This window comes from Henckelia pumila, chromosome 4 (assembly GCF_033568475.1).
Source record: "Henckelia pumila isolate YLH828 chromosome 4, ASM3356847v2, whole genome shotgun sequence".
Taxonomy (NCBI): Eukaryota; Viridiplantae; Streptophyta; class Magnoliopsida; order Lamiales; family Gesneriaceae; genus Henckelia; species Henckelia pumila.
In genome coordinates this window covers 233361286-233373168 of record NC_133123.1, presented here as the reverse complement: position 1 = coordinate 233373168, position 11883 = coordinate 233361286, and the positions used below count along the sequence as shown (strand labels likewise).

The 11883-nt window shown below is 36.6% G+C and overlaps 1 pseudogene; it reads right to left on the bottom strand.

The window, feature by feature from the left end:
• Window positions 1-9240: 9240 nt before the first annotated feature.
• On the bottom strand, window positions 9241-11131 carry LOC140867580 (heat shock cognate 70 kDa protein-like; annotated as a pseudogene).
• Window positions 11132-11883: the final 752 nt, after the last annotated feature.

Genomic DNA, 11883 nt, shown 5'->3' with positions numbered 1-11883 from the left:
TCAAATTGATGGTGATGAATATATTGTACCAAATAGTTTATTTATAATTGAAGTCAATCCGTATAGTGTTTTGTTTTTGTTCCAACAAGCTGAATATTTTATTTGGTTAATTTCTTAGAATAATATGATCTGTAACTCAATTTGGAGTTGACTCTGATTACGCGTATGAATTGGGTACCCCGGGGTACGTAATATTTTAGTCTCAAGTTGAAAGGACTTGAACGTTTCATACGGTGATTTTCCAAGAATATTATGCCCAAGATTTCATTAATATTTTTTTTATTATAAATAATTATATGAATGTATTGCTAATATATATATTAACCAATTGTATCAGTTGCTTGATTAAATTTTAAAATTTCATTAGCGTAAATGGATATATTTCTTGCGTAATTAATTTTAAGTATTAAGATCATTCAATTATATAATTGTAGGTTATTCCAAATACGTATAAAATCCTATTATTTTAACTATATTATTGCACTTCATCATTTGGGTTTTAGTCTACAAAAATATTATATTTAATTTTAAGTATTAAGATCATTCCCTTATATAATTGTAGGTTATTCCAAATACGTATAAAATCCTATTATTTAATTAATTAGTTTGAATACATTTATCAAGGAAAATTAAATATAATATTTTTGTAGACTAAAACCCAAATGATGAAGTGCAATAATATAGTTAATGTACAAACAATTGAGTAAATTATAGAACTCCAGTTGAAATCAATTAAACATATTATTTAATAAAGGAATTTTATATAATTTATGCATCGATTACTCTATAATTCTGATCGACATGGCATCTTAGCATACATTAGAATAAGACTTGGACTTGGCATGTTGTGGTCTCTTTGCCGTTCGAACCGCCAAAATAGTGATCATTACAAAATGTTGGTTTGTTAAGATAAATATACTTCACATGAATTTTTTCTCACATTGATTCATTTAATTTGAAATTTGAAATCCAATATTTTGAATTTATGTTCATTGTTAAATAAGTTAAATTAAGGAAACTAAGATCCTACTTCTACTCATTTAATTTGTTGTGGTGATCTAGCTAGAGCTGTAGTAGCCCGGTACCATTTTACAAGATTAAGTGATTTTAAACATGTTAAAAAATGACATATAATTTTAAAAGTATCAAAACATGTTTAAGGAGTCATTATTTGGTGAAAATAAATAGAAAATCAGATCTGAAACGTCCAAAAATGGTAGGGTAGGTCCCGGGGGTCCAAAATGAGTTCGGAAGGAGAAAAACAGTTCGGAGCGTGTGGACTAGTTCGGGCAATCTGAACCAGTTCGGGCCGTCCGAACCCAGTTCGGACCGTCCGAACTTAGCAGAGCCCAGGTGTCAAAGTGGCTCGAACAAGTAGCAGTTCGGACCATCCAAATTCCGCCTATAAATAGGCCCTCCGAATTTCAGAATTTTCATACCATTTGTATATTTCTCTCTCGGTTCTAGGATGTTCTAGGTAGTTTCCAGCCTTCCTAGGCTTGGTCCGAAGGTTGGCCAGGCGCTCCGGGGTTGCGGCGGAGCAGTGCCCAAGTTCTGGGGCAGTCGTCATCAGCGGGCTGACGACGGATGCAGGTATAGCTCTGGCTCCTTATAGTAAATAGGAAGTATGCTATAGAGTAGTTAAGTCTGTTACAATAAGGTTATAATGCATGAGTACTTTTCATTGTAGTGTGGACTGTAGGCTTGGACATAGAGCTGGTCTAGCTTTCCTAGTGTTTGAAGTACGGAAGTATTATTCGAGATATCCAGATTAAGTATATTTGTATGTATTATGTGTTTGCATGGATTATGTGAATGCATGTTTTATATGCCTTTATATACAATATGTCATGACTGTATGTTTTATACATGAGCATATTAAGCCTTTATCCTAATTAAGATATCTGGTATTATGATATCCTGTCAGTAGATGGTTGGACACAGAGACACGTGTTAGGTCGCCAAAATCAGATGGACATAGATCTCGTTTTAGGTCACTGATATTTGGTTGGACACGTGTACTTGTGTTAGGTCACCATCAAGGCTTCAGAGTATGTTGGTCACCTCCTATAGCGACGGCTTAGCATGGCACATACCAGGACCCAAGTTTGTTCTTGATCAGATATTCTTGACCTCGTGTCTTGGTACCCAGTTCACTTGCATACATGCACATATAATACCGTATACTCATACTCTCGTACTGAGCTTTCATGCTCACGTCCCGTACTTTGTTGTATTTGAACACCCTATTCCATGGGGCAGGTCTGCGGCTAGACGATACGGGTGGTTCCAGGAGGGCTTAGGCGTTGGATGACCAAGAGGGCTTTGTCTAGGCTTTTGTTTATGTTGTATTTGGGTTAATACTCTGGATTTATTCGATATGGTTGTAAAAAATTATCTTTTTGTTGTTTAAGTTTTTCGCTGTTTATTTTCTGATTTATTTAATTAATTTAAATGCACGCTTAAGATTCTGATTAATAGGTGATCACGGTGCGGGTCACTACATTTATGGTATTAGAGCATGCATAGTAATCTTGGGATCTAGATAGTTGAAATTGGGATTAACCTCCAATCATCATGTAGATGGCGAGCCATGGTGACGAGAGTAGCCATGGTAGCATAGGTGGACGCTGGGGTGATTAGGACGATCGAAAGCATCGTCGGGACCGTGATCACCATCGCCATGATGATCATAGGCGTTTCAGCATGCATAGGTTTATGCATATGGGTCCGAAACCTTTAGTCGGAGGAGAGTCACTAGAGGATGCGGGGAACTGGCTACGACGTATGAAAGTTTGTTTCCAGGAGTTCCGATGCACTGAGGAGCAGCGGATGGAAACTCTTGATTTTCTGGTAGAAGGACGAGTTTGGAAGTGGTGGGATTCTAGTTTTGCACCTTTTATTGTAGTCCGAGGAATTGCTACTTGGGATGAGTTCCACACGGCTTTTCATAAGCTGCATTTTCCTTCTGCTCTCCGACAAGCGAAGATAAGTGAGTTGCAAGGTTTGTGGCAGGGATCGATGTCGATCGAGGAGTACCAGTTGAATTTTTTTGAGTTACTGCCATATTGCCCCCAGATTTCTGATAGCACGGAGGCGAAGTATAATCTATTCCTCCAGGGTCTTAATCCGGAAATCCATGACCGAGTAGCTATAGGTAATGAAATGACTTATGAGGGATTAGTTAGTCGATGTCATCAGGCAGAGGATAGCATTCGACGCAACAGGTCTTTCCTCTCATATAGACCCACGAGTTCTTTGGGTCCACGCACTCAGTCATTTAAGAAATCCGGATCTTCTTTATCTACAGGATCTGATGAGACTCGTCAATCGGGCAAGAAAAAGTTGCAGTGTGATCATTGTGGGAGAGACCATCTCACTGAGAATTGTAGAGCCGCTGCTGGAGCTTGTTTCATCTATGGAAGTGTTAATCACTTCAAGAGAGATTGCCCCAAGCGTAGTGGACAGAGTGGACAAGAATCTACGAGGGGATCTCAGGTAAGTAGACAGTTGAGGCATCAGTGCAGCAAAGGACCCAGAGTAGTCATCATGGAGATTATCAGCAGTAGACGGATGCAGGGTCAGATTTATGCTTTGTAGGGAGCTCAGACGCAGCCAGAAAATAATGATGACACTCAAAATGATTTTGACGGATGATGTATTTGAGTTTTCCGTTTGATAATGATGTTTTGTGATAACAGAATGTTAATAAGTTGTATTCTGACAATCATGTGGATTTATGATTTGGGAATTTTCTAAATTTAATTCCAAGTATTTTCTGATCGATATTCAACTGTGTTGAATTAGTTGATATTTGCATAACCAAGGATTAGAGTTGTGCTAGTTTTCAGATGATCAGTTCTAGGCTTTTTCCTATAATGATTCAAAAAGTCAGAGATTTGACATAGTGCCAGAGTTGACTTGTTTCCTCAGAAACTCAGCGTTTGGGTCATTGGTTATTGATGATGGATTTTCATCATACATTCAGTGATGAATTATACCAGATGCTGAGGACTGTGCTGGTTGTTCAAAACGGGATAGGAAGCGCGACCTACGCCGGTGTTTTCTAGGAGGTTTATTCCAGATAGGCTATTGGGGGAGGCTACATGAGTCTTGATATTTTGCACAGTTATAACAATGGGTATAATTAACAAAATGAATGTTCTTATAAATTTGATATTGGTACTGGATTAGTGTCAAGATATTTGAACGTTATCGTCTGACTATATCAGAGATACAAATTTTAGTTTCCGTTGACAAAATAGTCTTGGAAATGATTCTTTAAAAATTGTACATTCTGGATGGATAGTTTTTGCAAGTGGTACTGGGGGAGAACCAGGAGATTCGATCAGTATTGTCTGGCCTTATCAGAGTTGCAGATAGATATCAGGGATATGATCAGCATGATGATTTGGTTTCTTATTAAGTGATTGTAAGACTTATTTGAGAGGTTTCCCTATGATATTAGAGATATGATTTTTAATTGTCAAGTGATGACAATTTTCATCAGGACACAATGATGATTGATAATGAGAGACGTGGACTGTAATTAGGATTGTATGTGGTGGTGTGTATTCCCATTATTGCTCTGGAAGTCATTTGTACTTCACAAAGGTTATTGAAAAGTTACCCCAGTCTGGAGACCATGATGCTACTAGTAATTATTTGGATTCAATGAGGTCTTATAAAATGATATGAGAGAATAAAGAACTTTTTGTTCTTATACAAGTCCATAACGGTACTTAAGATGTATTTCGAGGACGAAATTATCTTAAGTGGGGAAGAATGTAGTAGCCCGGTTTCATTTTACAAGATTAAGTGATTTTAAACATGTTAGAAAATGACATATAATTTTAAAAGTGTCAAAACATGTTTAAGGAGTCATTATTTGGTGAAAATAAGTGAAAAATCAGATCTGGAACGTCCAAAAATGGTAGAGAGGTCCCGGGGGGTCCAAAATGAGTTCGAAAGGACCAAAACAGTTCGGACCGTGCGGACCAGTTCGGGCCGTCCAAACCCAGTTCAGACCGTCCGAACTCAGCAGAGCCCATGTGTCAAAGTGGCTTGGACAATGTTCTAGGCTACTCTAGATAGTTTCCAGCCTTCCGAGGCTTGGTCCGAAGGTTGGCCAGGAGCTCCGGGGTTGCGGCCGAGCGGTGCCCAAGTTTTGGGACAGTCGTCATCAACGGGCTGACAACGGAAACAGGTATAGCTCTGGCTCCTTATATTAAATAGGGAGTATGCTATAGAGTAGTTAAGGCTTTTAGAATATGGTTATAATGCATGAGTACTTTGCATTGTAATGTGGACTGTAGGCTAGGACAGAGAGCTGGTCTAGCTTGCCTAGTCTTTGAGGTACGAAAGTATTATTCGAGATATCCAGATTGAGTATGTATGCATTATGTGTTTGCATGGATTATGTGATTGCATATTTTATATGCCTTTATATACAGCATGTCATGACTGTATGTTGCATACATGAGCATATTGAACCTTTATCCTAATTGATATATCCGGTATTATGATCTGTCAGTAGATGGTTGGACACAGAGTTAGGTCGCCAAAATCAGTTGGACACAGATCTCGTGTTAGATCACTGATATTTGGTTGGACACGTGTACTAGTGTTTGGTCACCATCAGGGCTTCTGAGTATGTTGGTCACCTTCTGTAGCGACGGCTCAGCATGGCACATATCAGGACCCAAGTTTGTTCTTGATAAGATATTCTTGACCTCGTGTTTTGGTACCCAGTTCACTTGCATACATGCACATATAATACCATATACTCATACTCTCTTACTGAGCTTTTCATGATCACGTCCCGTACTTTGTTGTATCTGAACACCCTATTCCATGGGGCAGGTCTGCGGCTGAACGATGCGGGTGGTTCCAGGAGGGCTTAGGCATTGGATGACCAGTAGGGCTTTGTCTAGGCTTTTGTTTCTGTTGTATTTGGGTTAATAATCTGGATTTATTCGATAAGGTTGTATACAATATATTTTTGTTGCTTAAGTTTTTCGCTGTTTAGTTTCTGATTTATTTAATTAAGTTAAATGCATGCTTAAGCTTTTGATTAGTAGGTGATCACGGTGCGGGTCATTATAAGAGCTGTAAGACGAGCCAACCCATGGCGGGATGGGCAGACCCATCAAAAACCTACCTTTTAGCAGGTCGAGGGCGGGCCAACCCACCATCCTTGCGGACTGGATATTCTCAACCCTACTCAACCCAACCCAACCCAAAGTGGGTTGCGTGTTCGGTTGAGCCCACGGGTTGGATTTTTACAAATAAAAATAAATAAAAATCATTATAATTAATTATAAATTTAATTTCTTAAATAAATATTAATAGAAACATATTAGTAAAAATTTTAATTATTGATTTCATACGTGTAAATTTTATATAAAGTAATTAATACAAAAAAATACAACTTTCATTAAAAAATACATATATCACAATAAAAATAAAAATAAAATAATAATTCTTCAAGCTCGCGGGTCAAACTGCGCGGGTCGCGGGCCTAGGTGGTTTGGCCCACCTAGGCCCACCTTTATTTGGGTTGAAAAATTTCAACCCAACCTACTTAAATTTTGTGGCGGGGCGAGCCGACCCGACGAAAATTACCCAAATTGACGGCTCTAGATCTTGTAGTTCAAAACTCAATTGCTTGATTAATTTCTTGATCGTCTAGATAAGATGATAAAAATTTATTTGTAAATTTTGTGTCTCTGTCACTTCTTATCCTATCTATCACAATTAGATTTATCATTTTGAATATTTTTAAAATCTTGACAAACTGGACATGTGTATGGTATCATATACTATCAGTAGAGTGTATCTTATACCCCTAAACTCTTTGTTTGTATAGGACGAACTCTTTGTTGGTACAGGACGAAAACGATCCATAAACAATAAATCTTAGTATTTAGTGGAAGAGTTGCAACTCTTTCCTGTTTGCCTAGATGGCATGCAACACAAACCTTATCTGTCGGAAAATCAATTTTGGATAGTCTAGCCACCAAATGTTGCTTGCTCTGTCGCTCAAACTCGTAATGGATTTGAAATTTAATTGATTTTTCCTTTTATGTCATGGTTGCTTGTTGATATTATTATTTTTTGCCACATCGCAATTATGATTACATGATATACCAATTAGTTTTTCGGATTTTCGATTACATGAAATATTGTTTCATGCATGTAATTGAATGAGACGAGGCGTAGTTGCAACTGAGAGATTTAGACATGCTTAAAGTCAAGTTATAATGTAGTAGGATTGGAGTTCGAGCATGGGTGGCTCCATGCAGACGCAAGGGGGGGGGGGGGGGGGGGGGGGGACACAGTTGCTCTCCCTTAAATTTTTTTGTGAGCATACCCTTAGTTTTTTAAAAATGGTACACATAAATTATTATTATTAAAACATTAAAATATTGTTCAAAACTCTATATCATTAACCAACAACCCATGTTGGAAGATGAATTCATCATTAATTTAATTCATCTTTGTTGTTATTCCAAACAAAAGTCTTCATCAATCAATAGAACATAAATAAATATTTGAATGATAGTGTAATTATTTATATTGAAAATATTATATTTTGTATCATGTAGGATATAGTTAGTAATAATTATCTTTTAAAAAATTCAAGTTGTAAGAGACATTGTTAGTTAGATCTGATCAAATTAAAAATATTACTTATATTTTTTTATTATATTTTATTTTTTGTTATCGATGATTATATATATACATATGTGTGTTTTCCTTAGATTTTTGTCTTTCCTCGATAAAATTCCTAAATCGGCCCCTGAGTTCGAGTCAATCCGACATAAACTAATATTTAATTACTAGAATTTTAACTACTTAACTTAAACTAGACAAAATAAATAAAATTTAGAGGATAAAATTATAGATATAAATTTTAAATTAAATCTAACGTTATTAAATGATTAAATGAAGATTTAAATTCAAATAAATGACTAAGATACACGACAGTACGTACTACGTACAAACTCCACTATGTTGACATGTGTTAAAATCAAATCAAGTCCTTGTCGCTCGTGCACATCTCTCGATTTAATCTTTTTATGAGCCAATAAGCCTTTGAATTTTATAATTAAAATCAAATTAATTATCAAATTCTTTCACAATCACGATGAAATCTCCTAAATTAATTATTATTCTATTTTTAGAATTGATGATCTTATATAAATCTAACAGTCCAATAATTTTTACTTGACTTTAATTAGATTTGAATGCATTAAATTGCCATGATCACATTTTAGTTTTTACATAAAACAACATACTAAAATAGAAATTATTTCTAATCGATTTAACCATATGTTAATTGACGTCTTTAAAACAATATTAAATAATCAACAATAAAGGACCAAACAATTCTCGGTTCCAAAAGCAATAACAGATTTTTTGACTGTGTTCTAGGATGTCAAGCCACCGCAACTATCACCAGACTGAGAAGCCCAAATGATAAGAACGAATCGCATATCACGTGAATTATCATTAGTAAATGATAGCATCCAATAGATTCCATGATACGAGACATGGGTCTGTTGATGTCCTTAAGACCTGGTTGTCGATCCGGGGAAATCAGTCTTAACCTGTACTACGCACACTCATCCTCATGTTTCCCGCTAGGGACGCCGTAGAATGGAATATATAGTTGGTAACAAAAAGGGCAACCAACATATATATAATTGATTAGGTTAATCAATAAATGTGTAAATAGTTGATTAGGTTATTCACAAGTCATATTAAATCAACATCAATCAGTGATTGGAAGCGAGCAAGATTAATTTATTGAAAATAAACTGAATATCAAAGCAAGTATTTCATGGTCCTATCAAGGTCTTAATCTAAAATAAATCAATTCATAAAAACTAAAAAAAAAAATAAAAACAATGTTTGAATTCATAAAAATAAACTCTTGCAGCAGCAATATTAACATCTATAGATTTGATTGTATGATAGATAGGAGGATCTTCTTCAATTTTTATTCCCACATTCAAAGATATCTTCATTGGGAAAAATTCACCTGTCACGATTTCTCTAACATTTTCTGTTACATTGGCAGTTAATTCCACTTGTTTTTCAATCACACGTGTCAATCAATTATTGGTGTAATATAGAATGTTACACCATTTTGTAGAAATTGAATCTCAAACCAGTCACCATGATCAGTAACCAGTAGAAGAGAAAAATCCTTGGATAACACATCTTCATCTTGAATTACATTTAAGAGCTTCTTTCAGTACCGTTCTCTCGATCTTTCTTATGCAACCAGCCTCCAACTTTGCGTCTAAATTTTTTGAAAACATGTTTTTTCTGGCTAGCTTTATCTTCCGCGGAGACATTCAAGATACCATTAGCATCAATGTCGAAGAATACATTTAGATGAGGAACATGTCGCTGGGCAGAGAAAACGAATTCACCTAACAGAGTATTGTCACTTGTTCTTTCACTTTCTCCTTGGTACACTGATAGCTCTACTTTCTTTTGGAAGTCAATCCCCGGAGTAAATCTTTTCTCTATTGTGGTAGGAATTGGTGTGTTTCTTGAGATAACGACTTCCATTTCAGCACCTAAAGTCACCAGACGAAGAGATAGTGGTGCGACTTCATGTAGTTCAATGTCACATATACTATTTTCGTGATTACTCTGCTGGCCGCTCAGAATCGCGGCTTGAATTGCTGCACCAGAGGCTACAGCCTCATCGGGTGAATGCTCTTGCACAGCTCCTTACCATTAAAGAAATCTTGAAGCAATTTTTGAATCATGGGAATTCTAGTGGATCCACCAACTAGTACCACATCGTGGATACTTGTCTTATCGATCTGGGAGTCCTTCAAACACTTGTCTACATGGCCAATGCATTCCTCGAACAAGTACATGTTGAGCTCCTCAAATATTTCGCGGGTTAGTTTGTATTCGAAATCGATTCCATCATACAAATGTTCCAATGCAATAGTTGTATGTGCCATAAAAGACAGATTCCGCTTTGCCTTCTCACAAGCAGTCCGCAACCTTCTCAACGTGCGGGGGTTGCCGCTTATGTCTTTTTTGTGCTTTCTCTTGACCTCTTCAACAAAATAGTCAACCATTCTATTGTCAAAATCTTCTCCTCCAAGGTGAGTGTCACCAGAAACAGCCTTCACCTGAAAGATACTATTCTCGATGGCGAGAACAGACACGTCCAAGTTACCACCACCGAGGTCGAAAACAAGTATGTTTTTGGGGCTGGTGTCGCTATAAATATTTTTTTGGAGACCATAGGCAATCGCTGCAGCAGTTGGTTCGGCAATGAGACGCAAGATATTGAGCCCAGCTATGGTTCCGGCCTCCTTGGTCAACTTCCTCTGGGAATCGTTGAAGTAGGCCGGTACCGTAATAACCGCGTTTTTTACTGCACAACCGAGATGTGCTTCTGCAATCTCCTTCATCTTGGTGAGGAGCATGGAAGAAATCTGTTCAGCAGCAAATTGTTTCTCTTCACCTTGGTGCGTAACCACAATCATGGGCTTATCATCCTGACTCGAGACGACTTTGAATGGCCAAAGCATAAAATCTTTCTGGACCAAAGGGTCGCTAAATCTCCTACCAATCAGTCTTTTAGCATCTGCAAATAAACAACAATAAGATTTTAGCATCGATAGACCGTATGAAGCTTCGCAAAACTAGCATGTTTTCCACAGAAAACAAAGTTAGCATATACACTTTATCATCTGTATGCAAACGTACTGTTTCAAGGGGATCGACAAAAAATACAAAAAGAGAGAACATTAGAATACAAACACAACAGTACTAAGATGCCACAAACAAGGTGAATGCATGATATTGGGAATCGTATACAATGTATGTCTCACCAAAAATAGTGTTGGCGTGGTTAATGTCCGCGACATTCTCGGCAGCTTGGCCAATAAGACATTCGGTTTCATTGAAGGCTACATAAGAAGGTGTAATGCGATTGCCCTGATCATTGGGTATGATCTCCACATCGCCGTGGTGCCACACGGCTACGCATGAATAAGTGGTCCCCAAATCGATTCCTATCGCCGGTCCTTCGCTTTCTCCAGCCATTGTGTAGCAATAGCAGAGTGGCAAGAATGGGAAAGAAGATGAAGTGCGAGTCTATGGTTTTGTTTGGTAATGGAGAGAAAAGGCCTTTATTTATGGGGAAGAATGAGCGGTTGACTTAATGCGGCACTAGCTTGGGTTTCTTTGTGAAAATTTTCTCACCAAGTCTATATGTGCATCTTAATTATTGAATAAGTGTTTGATTGACATTTAAACATACTGGTGCAATTTTTGGTTTCGGTCTATTAAACTTTCATAGTTTGATTTCGATAGACAAACTTTAATTTCGACTCTTATGATCCTAGACATCCGACGCCAGAATGTGACTGAAAGGGAAAAAAAAAAAACCGAAGTTTGAGTACCAAAAAAGTTATTCCCATAAAATATTGACATCGACTTGTTATTAAACCGCCCATTTTTCTTACCAATTCTACATTGATACACAACTTGTTTATTGATGATTAAAGTCAATTGTTTGACATCTTTTTATAAAACAGTTTTTTTTATAAAAATATTTTTTTATATGATAGTTGACGTACAGTGTGGATGTGAGAGTATATTTATTAGAAGTAGAAACATTATTATAATTTTTTAATTTAAAATATGGAAGAAAGGGACAGCTCACCTTAATTATTCCCACACGTTATGTGAACGTGTAGTAAACGATATATAACTAAGTTAGAGAAGCTTAAAAAAAAAAAAAAAAAAGTTAGTGTGATTTTTTTTATTTTTTATTTTTGGGTTTGGTGTGTAAGACTAATTTTGCATTTGAAGTTAAAAAAACATAATCTATTTCTC